The sequence below is a fragment of the Mesoplodon mirus genome, assembly GCF_964341445.2.
Source record: "Mesoplodon mirus genome assembly, chromosome: X".
Classification (NCBI taxonomy): domain Eukaryota; kingdom Metazoa; phylum Chordata; class Mammalia; order Artiodactyla; family Ziphiidae; genus Mesoplodon; species Mesoplodon mirus.
Genome location: NC_138981.1, coordinates 104,876,642 through 104,891,844, shown reverse-complemented (window position 1 = coordinate 104,891,844; position 15,203 = coordinate 104,876,642). Strand labels below are relative to the sequence as shown.

The window sequence follows — 15,203 nt, the reverse complement described above, 5'->3', positions numbered from 1 at the left end:
TGATGTTGTCTGGTGTGGCAGGGAAGACCACCCTGAGGTAGAAAAATGTATGACAAGACATAGGGATCTGAGAAGAAGGGTATGTTCCATACAGAGGGAATAATATGTCTGAAGGTTATAGAAATCAGGGAAGGCTTCTTGGAGGAGGCATCTTGAAATGGGCCTTAAAAGATTACTAAGATTTGGCTGGGCAGAGGGAAAAAGAAGAAAGGACATTGCAGGCAGAAAGAACAATATGAGTAAAAATAGGAATTAACACAACATGTTGGGGTCAGTGAACTTTAATGAAATCTAGATTCTTTGCTGGGTAGCCATGGGAAATAAAGTTGAAGAAATAGGATGGGATCAGATAATGGTGTGGAAAGCAAAGATTTTAGCTATGGTGCAATACAAAAGAGGTGCATGTGTATATACTTACGTAGGAAGCTTCCATTATAAGGGAAGCTTCAGTAGAATATTTAAAAACCTAAATTTAATTCACAGAGATATTAAAAGCCACTGAGTAAATATATCCCTTTAATAGCACATGTAAAAGTGGTCTACCTTCTGCTCCAGGGAAAGCATTCTTCTGTTTAGTATATATTGTAAGAGCAGGTTGCTATCAAGCCCAATATTATTTAGTAAGAGATTGTTACAGTAGAACAATCTAATTCAGCCCATTCTTGGTCTTCCAGCAGTCCAGCAGTAATGGACTGCTTCAGTTAAATGAATATTGTGTACATTTGTCATGCAAATACAGAGGGTTTAGCAACATTTATAAAATCTGAGTACAACTCAAGTCACTTAATACAGATTAAGAATTCAAAATCCATGTGCTTAAATTAACCTTTCAGTTCATTTCAGTTTATCTTTCTTTGATGATTCAGAAAGCGATTTAGGATCTTACAGGGTCATTTATAGAAACATTTTCTTATGTGTTCAGAAATGCTGAGCCTGGAAGTGTCCAGTCGGGAGTGCTGAAGAAAATAATTTCTTGTAAGGTGATACTCTAAACCAGTATGGGAAAAAAGTATAATGGTGTATTGGGAAAACCTTGAAGAACATCCTGCCAACAGCTGCACAGATTTGGAAAAGGAGAATGTCTCCTGTGCTGGGCATGGATGTAGGACTGTGTATTCCTCATTACAATCCCCAAGGAAGATACTGCTTCAGTCCTAAGTCATAGTAGGTACATTCTATAGCTCTCTGTTTATTCACAATGATTGCCTCAACATTCCTAGTCTAGCCTCTCAGAGTGCACCATCCTTGGAGTCTGTTCCCTTAGGTTTCAGATCTCCAGAGTTCTGAAGGTGGAAGAATTAAGGTAGGACACCATAGCAGGAATCCAGAGGGACAAGGAGGCATTACAGAATATGCAGGATGGTATGGAGAACTCAGAATATAGAGACAAAATAGATTCTACTGTTTAAACAATATTGAGGTCCAGAGTGTTGGGGAGAGAACTAACATTAGTAAGATTGAATCTTCACAAACAATTATTATTCATATGTTTGTGAAATTATCCCCATTTTACAGACAGGGAAACTTGAAGTTCACTGAGATTAGCTAAACTAGTGTACATAATCTATCCATACTCACACAGCTAATAAGTCTTTGAATCAGTATTTAAACTCAGATTTGTCTGATTCTGAAACTGCTCGCTTTTCACCATTCTACACACTCTCACATTCATTTTGGCAATAGGTCAGGAAAGTAAAGAGGAAAATAATAATAGCTAATATGTTGAGTGCTGTGTGTCAGGTAGGGAACTAAGCACTTCCCACACATTATCTCAACTTAAAGTTTTAGAAACTGAGGTCCAGAGAGCTTAGATAACATGTCTAAAGTCACATACTAAATGAAGGAAACCAGAATTTGAACCTAGACTCTGATTTCAGAGTCTACTTTCTTAAGAACTGTGCTATATTTGACTAGAAGCAGACCATATATACCCCAACCTGATTTTTGCAACTCAAAGACAGAATGCCCAGAGTTCTTCATCCAACTAGGATGTAAATACCCAATTAGGAAGTTGTATTCGTATTTTAAATCTGTTGTATTGGTTTTGCCCCAAACAATCTGTTAGAAGATATTGCACTACCTAGCAAAGAGGAGTAGAGAGAATTTTGTTCATGGATAATGCTACTTGGGAAAGGGCTATCTCCTGCATTATCTAGTGCCTGTTTTTAAGGGGCAATATCTGGTTCAGAGCTGAGAGTAATATATAGATTCAATTATGTCAATTTATGCCATATGGCTCCAGACAAACTCACCAGCTTCTTCTGAACTGGTTCATCTTCTGTAACCTCCCCTAGAATGTGCTTTCATTCCTCATGGAGCTCCACCCTAACCAAACAATTCTATATCCTTTCCTCTCCTTCAGGAAAGAAAGGCAGTAGTAAATTGCATATATTTGTTCTCAAGCTTGTGATATACCTGAGGGGTTTCAAGTATTGCTTGGCTCTCTAGAAATCCAGTTCACAAAAAAATGATATAAAAAAGATCAAATCCCTTGCTATATTAATGTAGTACCATGTTACCTGTAATTACACTAGCTGTAGAAAGGACAGGGTTTCAAATGGTACCAATAGATTAACGACTCCTCCTACTCACACACTACTCATCTATAACACTGGTGTCAAAAGGGAAGAAAGGCCTGACAGCTGTGTTCTAAGTGTGCTATTTCCCATTAGACCCTTCCACTAAGGAATTCTTCCTTAGGGGATACCCTCTAACCTGAGGAGTGTCTAAAACAGGTACTAGGTGATAAGGCAAGGCACCCTGCCTCTGACCAATAGCTCTCTAGATGCAGGAGTGAATAAACCATGGCCTGTGGGCCAAATCCAGACTGTTGTCTGTTTTTGTAAATAAAGTTTTATTGGAACACAGCCACACCTATTCATTTAGGTATTGTCTATGACTGCTTTGCCATTACAACAGCAGAACTGAGTACTTGTACCAGAGAACAAACACATAGCCTACAAAGCTGAAAACGTTTACTATCTGGTTCTTTACAGAAAAAGTTTGTAATTCTGGTCTATGGCAACAGTTGACTTGGAAACTGTCAATGAACACAAAATCAACCCATACAAACAAATGCCCCTCAGGTACCTTCTTCTGCCCTATATTTTCCTGTTGTTCTCTCTCCAGCTTCATTGGAGATCCCAGAAGGAAAATGCCCTATAAAAAGTAATGTAGGGCTTCCCTGGTGGCGCAGTGGTTGAGAGTCCGCCTGCCGATGCAGGGGACGTGGGTTCGTGCCCTGGTCTGGGAAGATCCCACATGCCACGGAGCGGCTGGGCCCGTGAGCCATGGCCGCTGAGCCTGCGGGTCCGGAGCCTGTGCTCCGCAACGGGAGAGGCCACAGCAGTGAGAGGCCCGCATACCGAAAAAAAAAAAAAAAAAAAAGGAATGTAGAGCCTTTAGGGAACTTACGATGTCAGTAAATGGAAAAAAGGATAGAGTGGGATAAAACCTTCAGAATACCGAACACTTAAAGTGGTAGGGCTGAACTAAGAAGAGGGCAAATTTAGGAGGGTGTAAGTTAGCGTGAAGGTACTTAGGACCTCGGGAGACACGATTTTTTTTTGAGCATGACAGTTTCCCAGTGCCTATTTATTTTTATATTCTTTACTACAAACTTCCTAACTCATACACAGCAAATAGGAAGTAAATTATTCTTCTCTAGTCCCTATACTCATTCATTCATTCAAAGTTTTGAGCCAGGTACTAGACTGGATGCTGAGAATGTAACAGTGAATGATCGGAGCTTGTTTCCTCTTCTCATGGGGCCTACAGTTTAGTGGGGAAAAGAGAAATTAAAGATATGCTCACAGAATTCATAATTCTGATAAGTACCACAAAGGAAAACTATAGGATGCTCTAAGACTATATAACAAGAAGTCCAAATCTAGATTGGAGAGGTGGGGATAGTGTTACAATAACAGCAACATTGATAAAGAACATTTAAGCTAAGACCTGAAGGGTGGATAGCAGTTTATATGAACAGCTCTTTCTCCTATTTCTATTCTTGCCTGGGGTAGGAACTTGGCATCTTCAAAGACTTGAAAGAAAACCATATTCCTTAGCAAGAGTGAAAGAAATAGAACATTAGGTTGAATATATAGTTAGAGTTCAAATCACACTGGACATTGAATTCTCTAGAATTTTATTACAATTACAATGAAACACAATTTATAAGCAACGGGGCATCATGATTCCACTTACAGTTTTGTTCCATCGCTCCAGGAAGAAGGTAGGGAATAGATGAAAAGAGTGGGAGGTAATAGTTTTCATGGACAAAGTCTTAGGGGGCTCTTGGAATAGTTTCTGACTCTCCTCACTTTTATTCATCTCTTCTCCTTTTCCATACTCCCTACTTTTCTGCTTACTCTTTTTCCTTGCCTTCCTCTCCTCCACTCTAAATGGTCCATTGCCCTTGGATTTCAGCTCCCAAGCTTATGCTATTAGTTTTACTGCTTAGCAATCAAATCAACTCTTGTTGAAGGCCTGGGAAGCCAGACATCACTTAAAGTGTCGGAACATAGGTTGTGTGCCAGGTTGAGGTTTGTCCGTAGGGCAACTTGTGTTTGGAAGTTGGAAAACATTTGTACTATAGATCTTGGCTCAGTGGGTGCCCAATACTTGTTTACTCATCAATTACAGTGAACTCTGTCTTGACATACGAATAAAACAACACAAAGGTCCATCTCAAGGTCAAAAGATGAAGCCTCTATGTGTGTGTGTGTGTGCACGTGTGGACATGTGCACACCCTGGCCCTCCCTCTTATTTCCAACTAAATTGTAACACTCAATCCCTTGCCCATCATTGAACACCCACATCCTGGGCTCTCTGACTTTCTCTTACCCTACTTCTTCTTTTCTTCTCCCTTGGTTTTTTTTTTTTTTATTTCATTTCATAGCATTTTTCTAATCGAGGAACAAGAAGCTTTCTCTCCAGCTAAAGAACTGTGTCATCAGCAAGCAGATTGAAAAAAACATCTTTTGGTATAAGGGTCCTTCCAAGCACAGCTGCAACCTCAGCATATTCACAATTGACTGCTTAGGCTACATGGAAGCCTTGTCTGTTGCAAACATTTACAACTATAGACTAAAAGACCACAGCCTACTGTGATTCAATTATAGCTGCCCATATACCATATACTCCATACATCAGTGCTGCCCATCACCATAAAGTATAGCCATTGGAGCTCTTATGTCACAGTAACCATAACTTGAATAATATTGTGATGGAAACTTCCATTTAACAAAGATTTCCAAGCCTTGAGTGATGGCCCATTTATTTCAAGCAATTTACATTTATATAACCTTCATTTTCTGCCACCTAGAAACCAAAAGCCAGGGTAACAGTGAACCGTCTATTAGGATTAAGCTCTCTACATTTTGGTCTTCGGGTTTCTTACATTATCAGACCTCCTTCTTCTTCTCTCCTCTGCTGCCTGGTGATAAGTTCCATGCTCACAGTGAGAAGGAAATGAATATACAACCACAGAACAGCCTCTGCCTTGTCCTGGAGTTTCTGAGAGATATCCATTGAAGTAGTCAATCTCCAGCTGAGATATCCAGGTGCCCCTCAAGGCAACAGAACACTCAGTTGCTCTGGGTAACTTGATATATCACTTTCCTTACCCCAACTGTGTTCTGGTCTAGCTTGGACCTGGAGCTGCTGTTGATTCTACCTCCATTTCCATGGCATGGCCATCACCACTTTCAGAAATGAAGCCTACTCTATTCTCTTCTTTGGTGCTGCTTGTCGATTTCAGTTTCAATCTAGTTTCTTTCTTGGCTACAAGCTTCCTACAGGTGTTACATATTTCCATCAGCCTCTGGCCCCTTTACTCTTCCACAAATTCAGTTAATCCTTTTTAAGATCGGTATCTCCTTAAAGGGTGAGGCAGCATATCACAGTCAATTACAGCAGTGCTTCTAGCAGTTTAATGTGCATAAGTATCACCTGGGGATCTTCTTAACAAGCAGATTTTAATACAGTAGGTCTGGGTGGGGCCTGAGAGTCTGCATTTCTAATATGCTCAGAGATAATGCTGATGATCCTGGTCCACAGGAAGATTAATACCTAACATACAGAGTTGTGTATTAAGTAAACCAACCAAGTGAAAGTGCCTAGTAAGAATGAAGGGAATCAACATATTTGAGTCCTTACTTTGAAAACTACTAAGAGATTTTCATACATGATCTAATTTAAACCTCATAAGAACATCATTAGGAAGCTACTATTAGCCTTATTTTCATGATAAAGACACAAGGTTAATACCTTGCCCAAGGTTCCAAATGTGTCTGACACAACATTCAGGTTCTTAACCATCACATTATACTACTTCTACACTTACTAAGAAAGTAGGCCAAAGGAATAAGGACTTGGCAAGTTAAAGCTAGTCGTTTTGATCCAAGATATAGCCATATAATCAGGGGTGATCACGAGAAGTTAGATAGTTACCTGAATTTGGTGTACAGGCACTTGATTATCAAAAAATTGGTTGGACAAGAGTGAAGATTGTCTCAATAACTAAGACTCTATGATGCTGTATTTGGTAATGGTTACATTTCAGGTGACAAATATTTATCACTATTCTGGATTGAGAATGGGCACAAGGAGCCAAATGGGGTTCAAATAATTAGCTTTATCCATAGTAAATCTAGGTTTGAAAACTGGATTTGATTTGAGAGCTAAAATTGGGCTTCCTACTCCCTCATCACCCCTAATTTTAAGATAATGAACTCCAGTAAAAGGCAGGCATGATTTACCAAGCCAGGTAAATAAATCATAAGAGTAGAGTAGTAGTTGGCAGCCACTAGAACTGATCTGCTTATCCCATAAAGACTGCAAGCACATATGAAATTCACCTTGTCTGAGTACAGAGGTCCAAGAGAGATAGGAGAGAGGAGAGAGAGAGACTGAGGTAAGCCTGCCTTGTCTTTTCAATATATTTATTCTGTATTCTGGTTAAAACAAAGTTCTTGGGAAGGAGTGTGTAGGATTTAGAAGATAAACTGGAAATATTCTCTCCAAAATAACTCTCCATATCCCCCTTACTACACAAAAGAGAAGCAGAAGTCCCCTTATATAAAGTCCTAGGCAGGAATCATGGGACAGGTAAAAAAGTATCCTCTCTCCAGGTAATGATAAACATGTATTTTCTTGATTTGACAGCATGGAGTAGAGGTTAAACTTCTAGGTTCTACTTAAGTTGCAAGGGCTTAATTATGGCTTTGCTAATTACTCGGTAACATTAACAAAGTCACTTAATGTCTCTGTAGGTCAATTTGGCAACATCTAAAATGGTAATAAAAGGAAAGAATTTTGGGGAGATAGTGGAAACAGCAGCATACCTTTAGAATCCCCCCGAATCCTACAATAAAAGCAGACAGAACAACTAGATATCAAAGTTAAAAACTCATGAGCAACATAGGTGATAAGATACCCTCACAACCTCAAAATACCAGCAGATGAGCAGGACAGATATCAACATGCAGAACTAGCATGATATCAGGCGACGTGTAGAATAAAGTAGAGGGAAGCAACAGGGTATCTCATGGACCTTAGAACAGAAGAGACCCAACATAGCTTAAAATGGTTTACTGGAAATACAGCAGAGTAAGTTGAGAATAGCAATTGAAACTGGATGTAGAATAGAAGAAAGGAGATAAGTAGAAGAGGTTAAGTAAAAACCCTGTAGCCCTGAATTGGAATTGGAAGTATACATATGAACTCATAAGGTTTCTTTCCTCCCTTCCTCCCGCCCTCCCTCCCTCCCTCCCACTCTTCCCTCCTTCCTTTCTTTCTTTCCCCCTCCCTTCCTCTCTTCCTTCTTTCTTTCTACCTAGCCATCTCTATACATGGGAAAGGCCTAGAAACACTGGCCAAACAAATAGTAACAAGTTGTCTAACACACAAATTGTGGACTTGAAATACTGTGTTCTATCAAAAGACATTAGGGCATCTTAGAGAAATAGCTGATTCTAGCCATGTTTTATTATACAAGATAATATACATGCTATCAAAAACTATTAGGGTCATGTTAAAAGAACTCATGGGCCAGTTTGAAAGGGACCTTATTGAACAAATACAGGAAAGTCTGAGATTCAGAAAGGACTACATTAGGGGAGTAATGTCAGCAAAATGGCACAGTAGGCAGATCCAAGCTTTCATTTCACCAAAGAAACATCACAAAATAACCAGAAATTGTCAGAACCAAATTTGTCAGAACTCTGGAAAACAGTCAAAGCATTAGAGCCATCAAGTAAACACTGAATCAAGAAAAAAGGCAACTTTGATACAATAGGAAAGCTTATGGAATTTTTACTAGCCCTTGACCCACTACCTTCCCAGCATGGTGGCAGTCTTAAAGATGGAAATCTGAATTCCTAGTGTGGGATCCTGGTCCCTGGATCAAAAGGGAGCAGAATAGGCCTTATTCACAAACTATTGTGTATGTCTGTTCTAACTCATTTGGAGGATACCTGAAGGACAAAGGAAAGGCAATTAGCTCTGTTTCAAATAACTCTGAAGTCATGCTAGAAAAGTGGTAGGCTTTGCTCAAAAATGCTACAAGCTAAAATAACAGCCCACAGATGCCTGGGGACAAAATATAAAAGAGTCCACCTAAGGCCCAGGAGACTAAACTGTGGAGTTTCTTTGGGAATTAGTACACTGAAAAGGACCTGTATATACAGGGAAATTTAGAAAGCCGTATGCATGCTCAGTAAAGACTGAAGAAGGTAAAGCTTTCAACTAAGGCTGATCCCCAAGCTCAGTTCAAGCCTGGCTAAGTGTGGAAGGAATGTCCCTGCACAGAGCAAATCTGCAAGAACTAGAAGAAGTATTTTGTGTTTTGAGGATTTTTTGTATGTTTTTTGTTCTTTATATATTTTAGCTCCTGGCATTCAAGAAAATCTCTGTCAAAATATTAACTGAACACATTCTAAGGAAGAGAGACTTCAATGACCACACAAAACAATGAATATAGTACATAAAAATAGTTGAGAAAGTCGTTAAACAAAATAACTACTGTAGGGTTTCCCTGGTGGCGCAGTGGTTGAGAGTCCACCCGCCAATGCAGGGGACGCGGGTTCGTGCCCTGGTCCGGGAAGATCCCACATGCCGCGGAGCAGCTAGGCCCGTGAGCCATGGCCGCTGAGCCTGCGTGTCCGGAGCCTGTGCTCCACAACGGGAGAGGCCACAGCAGTGAGAGGCCCGCGTACTGCAAAAAAAAAAAAAAAAGAAAAAAGAAAAAAGCCTCCCAAAGACTCACTCAGCTCCTGTTTACTGTTACTTGACATATAGTATGCAATTACAGCAATTCCCAACTCCATATAGTAAAGGAGAGCAAAGTTCCTAGAGACAGGCAGAGTTAAGGAAGAGAGAAACGACAGGGAACAGTGACAGAAAAGAAGAAACTATAAAAAACCATGGAAAAACTCAAAGAGCAGAGCCATTCGGGGAGGGGCTTTAACAAACCTAAATAGGACCTGAAAGAATTCAAAACATAAATGATGACTCTGAAATGATTTCATTATCTTCAGTAGATTCTGTTTGCAAAAGCAGGGAAATGTATACTAAATTAGGAGGAGGCTCAAGAGGGAGGCAATATGGGGATATATGTATACATATAGCAGATCCACTTTGTTGTATAGCAGAAACTAACACAACATTGTAAAGCATCTATACTCCAATGAAGATGTGAAAATTCTGTGTAAATGGCAGAAATAGAGCAAAAAAGATGTGACTTAAAAGAATAACCTTGAGTCAGCTATACCATGCACCCACGATGTCTGATAAATGGGATATTACTACACAGGTACTGCTTATAAAATACATAAAGCAATTTATATCAAAAGAATATAGCACCTTTTTTATCCTCACGATTGAAACCATAAAAGCCCGTTCATGGTAAAAGCACCTCAACCATGTAGGGATAGCCTCAGTCAGCTTCTCTGTGCATGAGAACTTTATATTGTGTCCTGAGTGATCAGCTGTATTGATCAGTAGGCCCAACTGACTATAAACCCTTCTTAAATAATAGAAGACACAGAGGCCACAAACACCTCCCCTAAATCACTGTTTCTCAAAATCTGGTCTGTGAAACAGCACAACCAAGACTCCTGGTGAACTTGTTTTAAAATACAGATCCCCGAGTCCCAAATGAAATTCCATGAATCAGAATCTCTGAGGGAGGCCCTGGGAACCTGCAGTTGAGCCCACCTACCCAAGGATTTCTGGTACAAGTAGAAGCCTGGGAATCACTGTAATACAACCGCACCTCCCGTGTGTAGGTTCAGCAACCCAGTCAGGAGGAGACTGGTCAGGTCTGTGAATTAGCCCTTCCCACCCTTGTTCCTAATGTACCCAGTAAGGCTATACTCCCGGTTTTGACATTTTATAGATAATCAAATTACATGTGGACTTCTAAATGTTTTATCACAGGAAGAAGATTCTGACACATAATAAAGTTTAACAAGCCCTAACTAATTTTAAAAGGAGCATATGATTTCTAAGCCATATATGTGAAACCTAAAGTAATGGATGCCCGCAGGAGGAAAAAAAAAAAAAAACCTGAGGATAAGTGTCTGATGCAAGTTCAAAGGATTGCTTGGGAATGGGGAGGAAAATACATGTAAAAGCAGTCTTGGAGGAGAGGCAGAAAGCAGCTTACAACCAGAATAGGGACACGCAAATCTCTTAAAAGTTGGCTGAGATGTTTAAGCTGGTCCTTAACACTCTTGAAGCAGAGGCTGGAAACTACTGGCAAACATGTTTTGTTTGGCCAGCACAATGTTTTAAACAATTCTGAATTCGTTGCCAACACATAAAAATTGGGTGATTTCTTTCTTTTTTTTAATACTATCGTTTCCTGGAAATTTGGAAATTGGAAGAACTAGAAAAACCAGCCACTTGGCAACACTGTGCTGGAGCAGGGCAGCAGCTGCCTACCTTTCACCACAGCCACGTACTCCTGGGGTCTCCCCAGTGACCACCAGCCAGCTGCACACATCAGATCACCTGCCAAACCCCTGCAGGCATTTGCACTGGCCATGCCAGCTTCAAGGAATTAAGGCAAAAAATCAGCCTCTCTGTGCTTCACTCTAACAATTCTTACTACAAAGATACTTTCCTACCTCGGAGATGTGAAGAAAGGAATCAGATAATATCTGCAAATCACCCAGAACTGTAGTGTTCGCTGGCCATTGGAATCACCTAGGGAGCTTTAAAAAGTACTGCTGACTGGGTTCCACCCCCAGAGCTTCTGACTTATTGGTCCGAGATGTAAGGTAGGCAGCAGGAGTACAGAAAGATCCCAGGTGGTTCTAATGGACAGTCAAGGTTGAGAACTCCTGCTTTCACAGAATGCAAGTTGTTGAGTATGAAGGGTTACATTTATTCTTTCTTTTTTTTTTTTTTTGGCTGTGCCAGGAGACTTGCGGGATCTCAGTTCCCTGACCAGGGACTGAACCTGGACCCTGGCAGTGAAAGTTTGGAGTCCTAACCATCAGGCCACCAGGGAACTCCCAGAATTAATTTATTCTAACGTCAACCTCCAAGTACAGATTTCTCGCCTCTCACCTCTGTGATAATTCACATCACCTTTTATTTGTGTAAATGCACTCTTATTCCTAAAGCCTACCAACTGCCATTTACAAACTGGAAAAAGGTCAAAGTGTGTTCTGGTATCTACCATTCATTTTCCCTCCAACACAACTGAAGAATGAAATACTAAGGAAATGAAGGGAAATTATCCTAAGACACAGAACTCAGGCAACACAAACAGCTCAAATGCAATAAGAGGAGCTCACAGTGGCAGGCTTGTATTAAAATTAAAAAAAAAAGAAATTAAAAAAAACAATTGCTTTGAAATTCATCAATTCACTAAATGGAAAATTTTTCAAATATTAAAAAAAAAAATTTCCCCAGGACTTTCCAGTAATGGCCCAACTTGTTTTATCTTAAGATAATGAATTCCAAATTATTGCCCCTCTTCAAGCTTTCTTTTAGGTAGTGTGCATTTACATTTTGGCTTCGGATCATGGGGAATGCAAACTACCGTCACCTAATTTTCAAACAATACTACTACATTACCTTACGTTAGAAAAGTATATTTCCAAAATGGTTTCATGTACTAATAATAGCTTCTATTTACTTCTGTGTACCAGGTAGCATGCTAGGCTCTTTATCACATGATCTCTAATTGTTCCAACAGCCTCATAAGGTTAACTCTATAATCCCATTTTACAAACCTAAAAAATGAATCTAGGAAAGATCTTTAAGAAAGATTTTAAATTACATACATAATCACTGAGCTGCTGTGTGGTCCTGCTCAGATTCAAACCGGAGTCCGTCTGACTCCCAAACCTGGGCTTTTCATACCAAACAACCTTGTTTAATCATCACAAGTAGAAAGACCTGTGCCCAATTATCCCCATTTGCCCAATGAAAAACAGGCAGGTCACATAATATGCTCCACATGCCAGAATGAGTTAGAAGGAGCCAAGATGATACCCTGTCTCCCCACTCCCCAGGTTCTTTTAAGGACCAATCACAGTTCATGTGTTATATTATAAAAGCTAGCTGATGGCAGTTATGTAGTACTGATGGGTAGAAATCAAATGCTCCTGATTTCTGAGAATCTTCAACATTACTGTGAATATGGCTTAACTTCAACACAGGTATGGTATATTCCTGTCTGTTCCAGGCCACCTAAGAATCAGGTATCAGGTTTAAGTCCTTCACTCATCCCAGAATCCTCTCATGAATCCTATGAGCAATGATGTGGAGAACAAACAAGCAAAAGCAGCGTTTTCCATGCCTCTGGCCCATCCTTGGCTGCCCCAACACTGCCACCAGGCAATCAGCAGGACATCCTGAAGAAGGGCAGACATCACCTTCTATGGGATTTTTCCTTTATTTGTAAAATCGTAGAGATTATGCTGTAAGAATCAGCCAGAAGGTCTCAGCTCCACGAGAGCTGCTATTTGAGGTCGGCTCCCAGGGGGAGTGTATCATGTCATATCCCGGCAGAAAGGTTTCCTCTTCTGTAAGCTGCCAACACCGCATTCTTATACCTGTATTTCGAAAACTGTGTCTTTTGATGTGTTGTGTCTGAGAAAAGATTCTCGAGCAAAAGTAGACACAACACAGCTTCCTGATGATTCTTTATTCAGCTAAGGGGGCACCACACTGTTCCTTTAACAACATCTCCATTATTCTAATTCCCTTCTGGGCACCCTGTCTTAAAAATGTGCTGGCAAAAGTTTCCAAAACACAGTTGAGAAAACCAGCCCTGTGATTGAAATCCTGCATGTTTGAATGAAATCTGTCCAAATTGGATTTTCTATACTTTCCCAGAAGACAGACTCTTCCTTCATGGCTGCATATTGTGTCCACATAAGGCAGTGACTCCTTATAGCCATGTTCCTTTCCTGAGGATTGAACCATGATTCCTCTTCTAACTGGACATTAAGTACCTTTAAAATGTTCACCTTCCTTAAAGTTTCTGGAACCACATTTTGACAGACTGCAATCCTCTTTCTATAGGTGATCCCTGTTGACACATCTTTTTTTTCCTCCACAATTTTTACAGAGATGACATTTTTATCCATGGGGTTTGGATACTTTCGGAGGAAGCTGGCGACCACCTGCTCGAAGGGGTACTTGAACACCTTGTGCACGTCCACAGTGACCCCCATTCCGGCGCGCCTGCCACGCCTCCGCGAGCATACTGCTGCTGGAGCTCTGTATGTGCCGGGCCACAGGCGTCCACGCCAGGGTAGCCAAAGGGGCCAGGGTCTTCATTGTTGCCTCCAGGCTTTCTCTAAAGATGTTACTAGAGCTAATCAATGAAATTGGTAGAGTGGCAGGATACAGTTTAATGCACAGAAATCTTTTGCATTCCTACACACTAATGATGAAAAATCTGAAAGAGAAATTAAGGAAACACTCCCATTTATCACTGCAACAAAAAGAATAAAATACCTAGGAATAAACCTACCTAAGGAGACAAAAGACCTGTATGCAGAAAACTCTAAGACACTGATGAAGGAAATTAAAGATGATACAAACAGATGGAGAGATATACCGTGTTCTTGGATTGAAAGAATCAACATTGTGAAAATGACTATATTACCCAAAGCAATCTACAGATTCAATGCAATCCCTATCAAACTACCAATGGCATTTTCCACAGAACTAGAAAAAAAATTTCACCATTTGTATGGAAACACAAAAGACACCGAATAGCCAAAGAAATCTTGAGAAAGAAAAATGGAGCTGGAGGAATCAGGCTCCCTGACTTCAGTCTATACTACAAATCTAAAGTAATCAAGACAGTATGGTACTGGCACAGAAACAGAAATACAGATCAGTGGAACAGGATAGAAAGCCCAGGGATAAACCCACGCACCTCTGGTCACCTTATCTTTGATAAAGGATGCAAGAATACACAATGGAGAAAAGAGAGCCTCTTCAATAAGTGGTGCTGGGAAAACTGGACAGCTACATGTAAAAGAATGAAATTAGAACACTCCCTAACACCATACACAAAAATAAACTCAAAATGGATTAAAGACCTAAATGTAAGGCCAGACACTATAAAAGTCTTAGAGGAAAACCTAGGGAGAACACTGTATGACATACATCACAGCAAGATCCTTTTTGACCCACCTCCTAGAGAAATGGAAATAAAACCAAAAATAAACAAATGGGACCTAATGAAACTTCAAAGCTTTTGCACAGCAAGGGAAACCATAAACAAGACAAAAAAACAACCCTCAGAATGGGAGAAAATATTTGCAAATGAAGCAACTGACAAAGGATTAATCTCCAAAATTTACAAGCAGCTCATGCAGCTCAATATCAAAAAAACAAACAACCCAATCCCAAAATAGGCAGAAGACCTAAATAGACATTTATCTAAAGAACACATACTTATTGCCAACAAACACATGAAAGAATGCTTAATATCACTAATCATTAGAGAAATGCAAATCAAAACTACAATGAGGTTATCACTTCACACCAGTCAGAGTGGCCATCATCAAAAAATCTACAAACAATTAATTCTGGAGAGGGTACAGAGAAAAGGGAACCCTCTTGCACTGTTGGTGGGAATGTAAATTGATACACACATGATGGAGAACAGTATGGAGCTTCCTTAAAAAACAAAAATAGAACTATCATACGACCCAGCAATCCC

At 40.1% G+C, this 15,203-nt stretch overlaps 1 pseudogene across 1 annotated transcript; it reads right to left on the bottom strand.

The window, feature by feature from the left end:
- Positions 1-13,030: 13,030 nt before the first annotated feature.
- LOC309796895 (PRELI domain-containing protein 2-like) lies at positions 13,031-13,717 on the bottom strand (annotated as a pseudogene). Its single transcript has one exon. The product of its transcript is annotated as a PRELI domain-containing protein 2-like (transcript).
- Between the last annotated feature and the right edge of the window lie 1,486 nt (positions 13,718-15,203).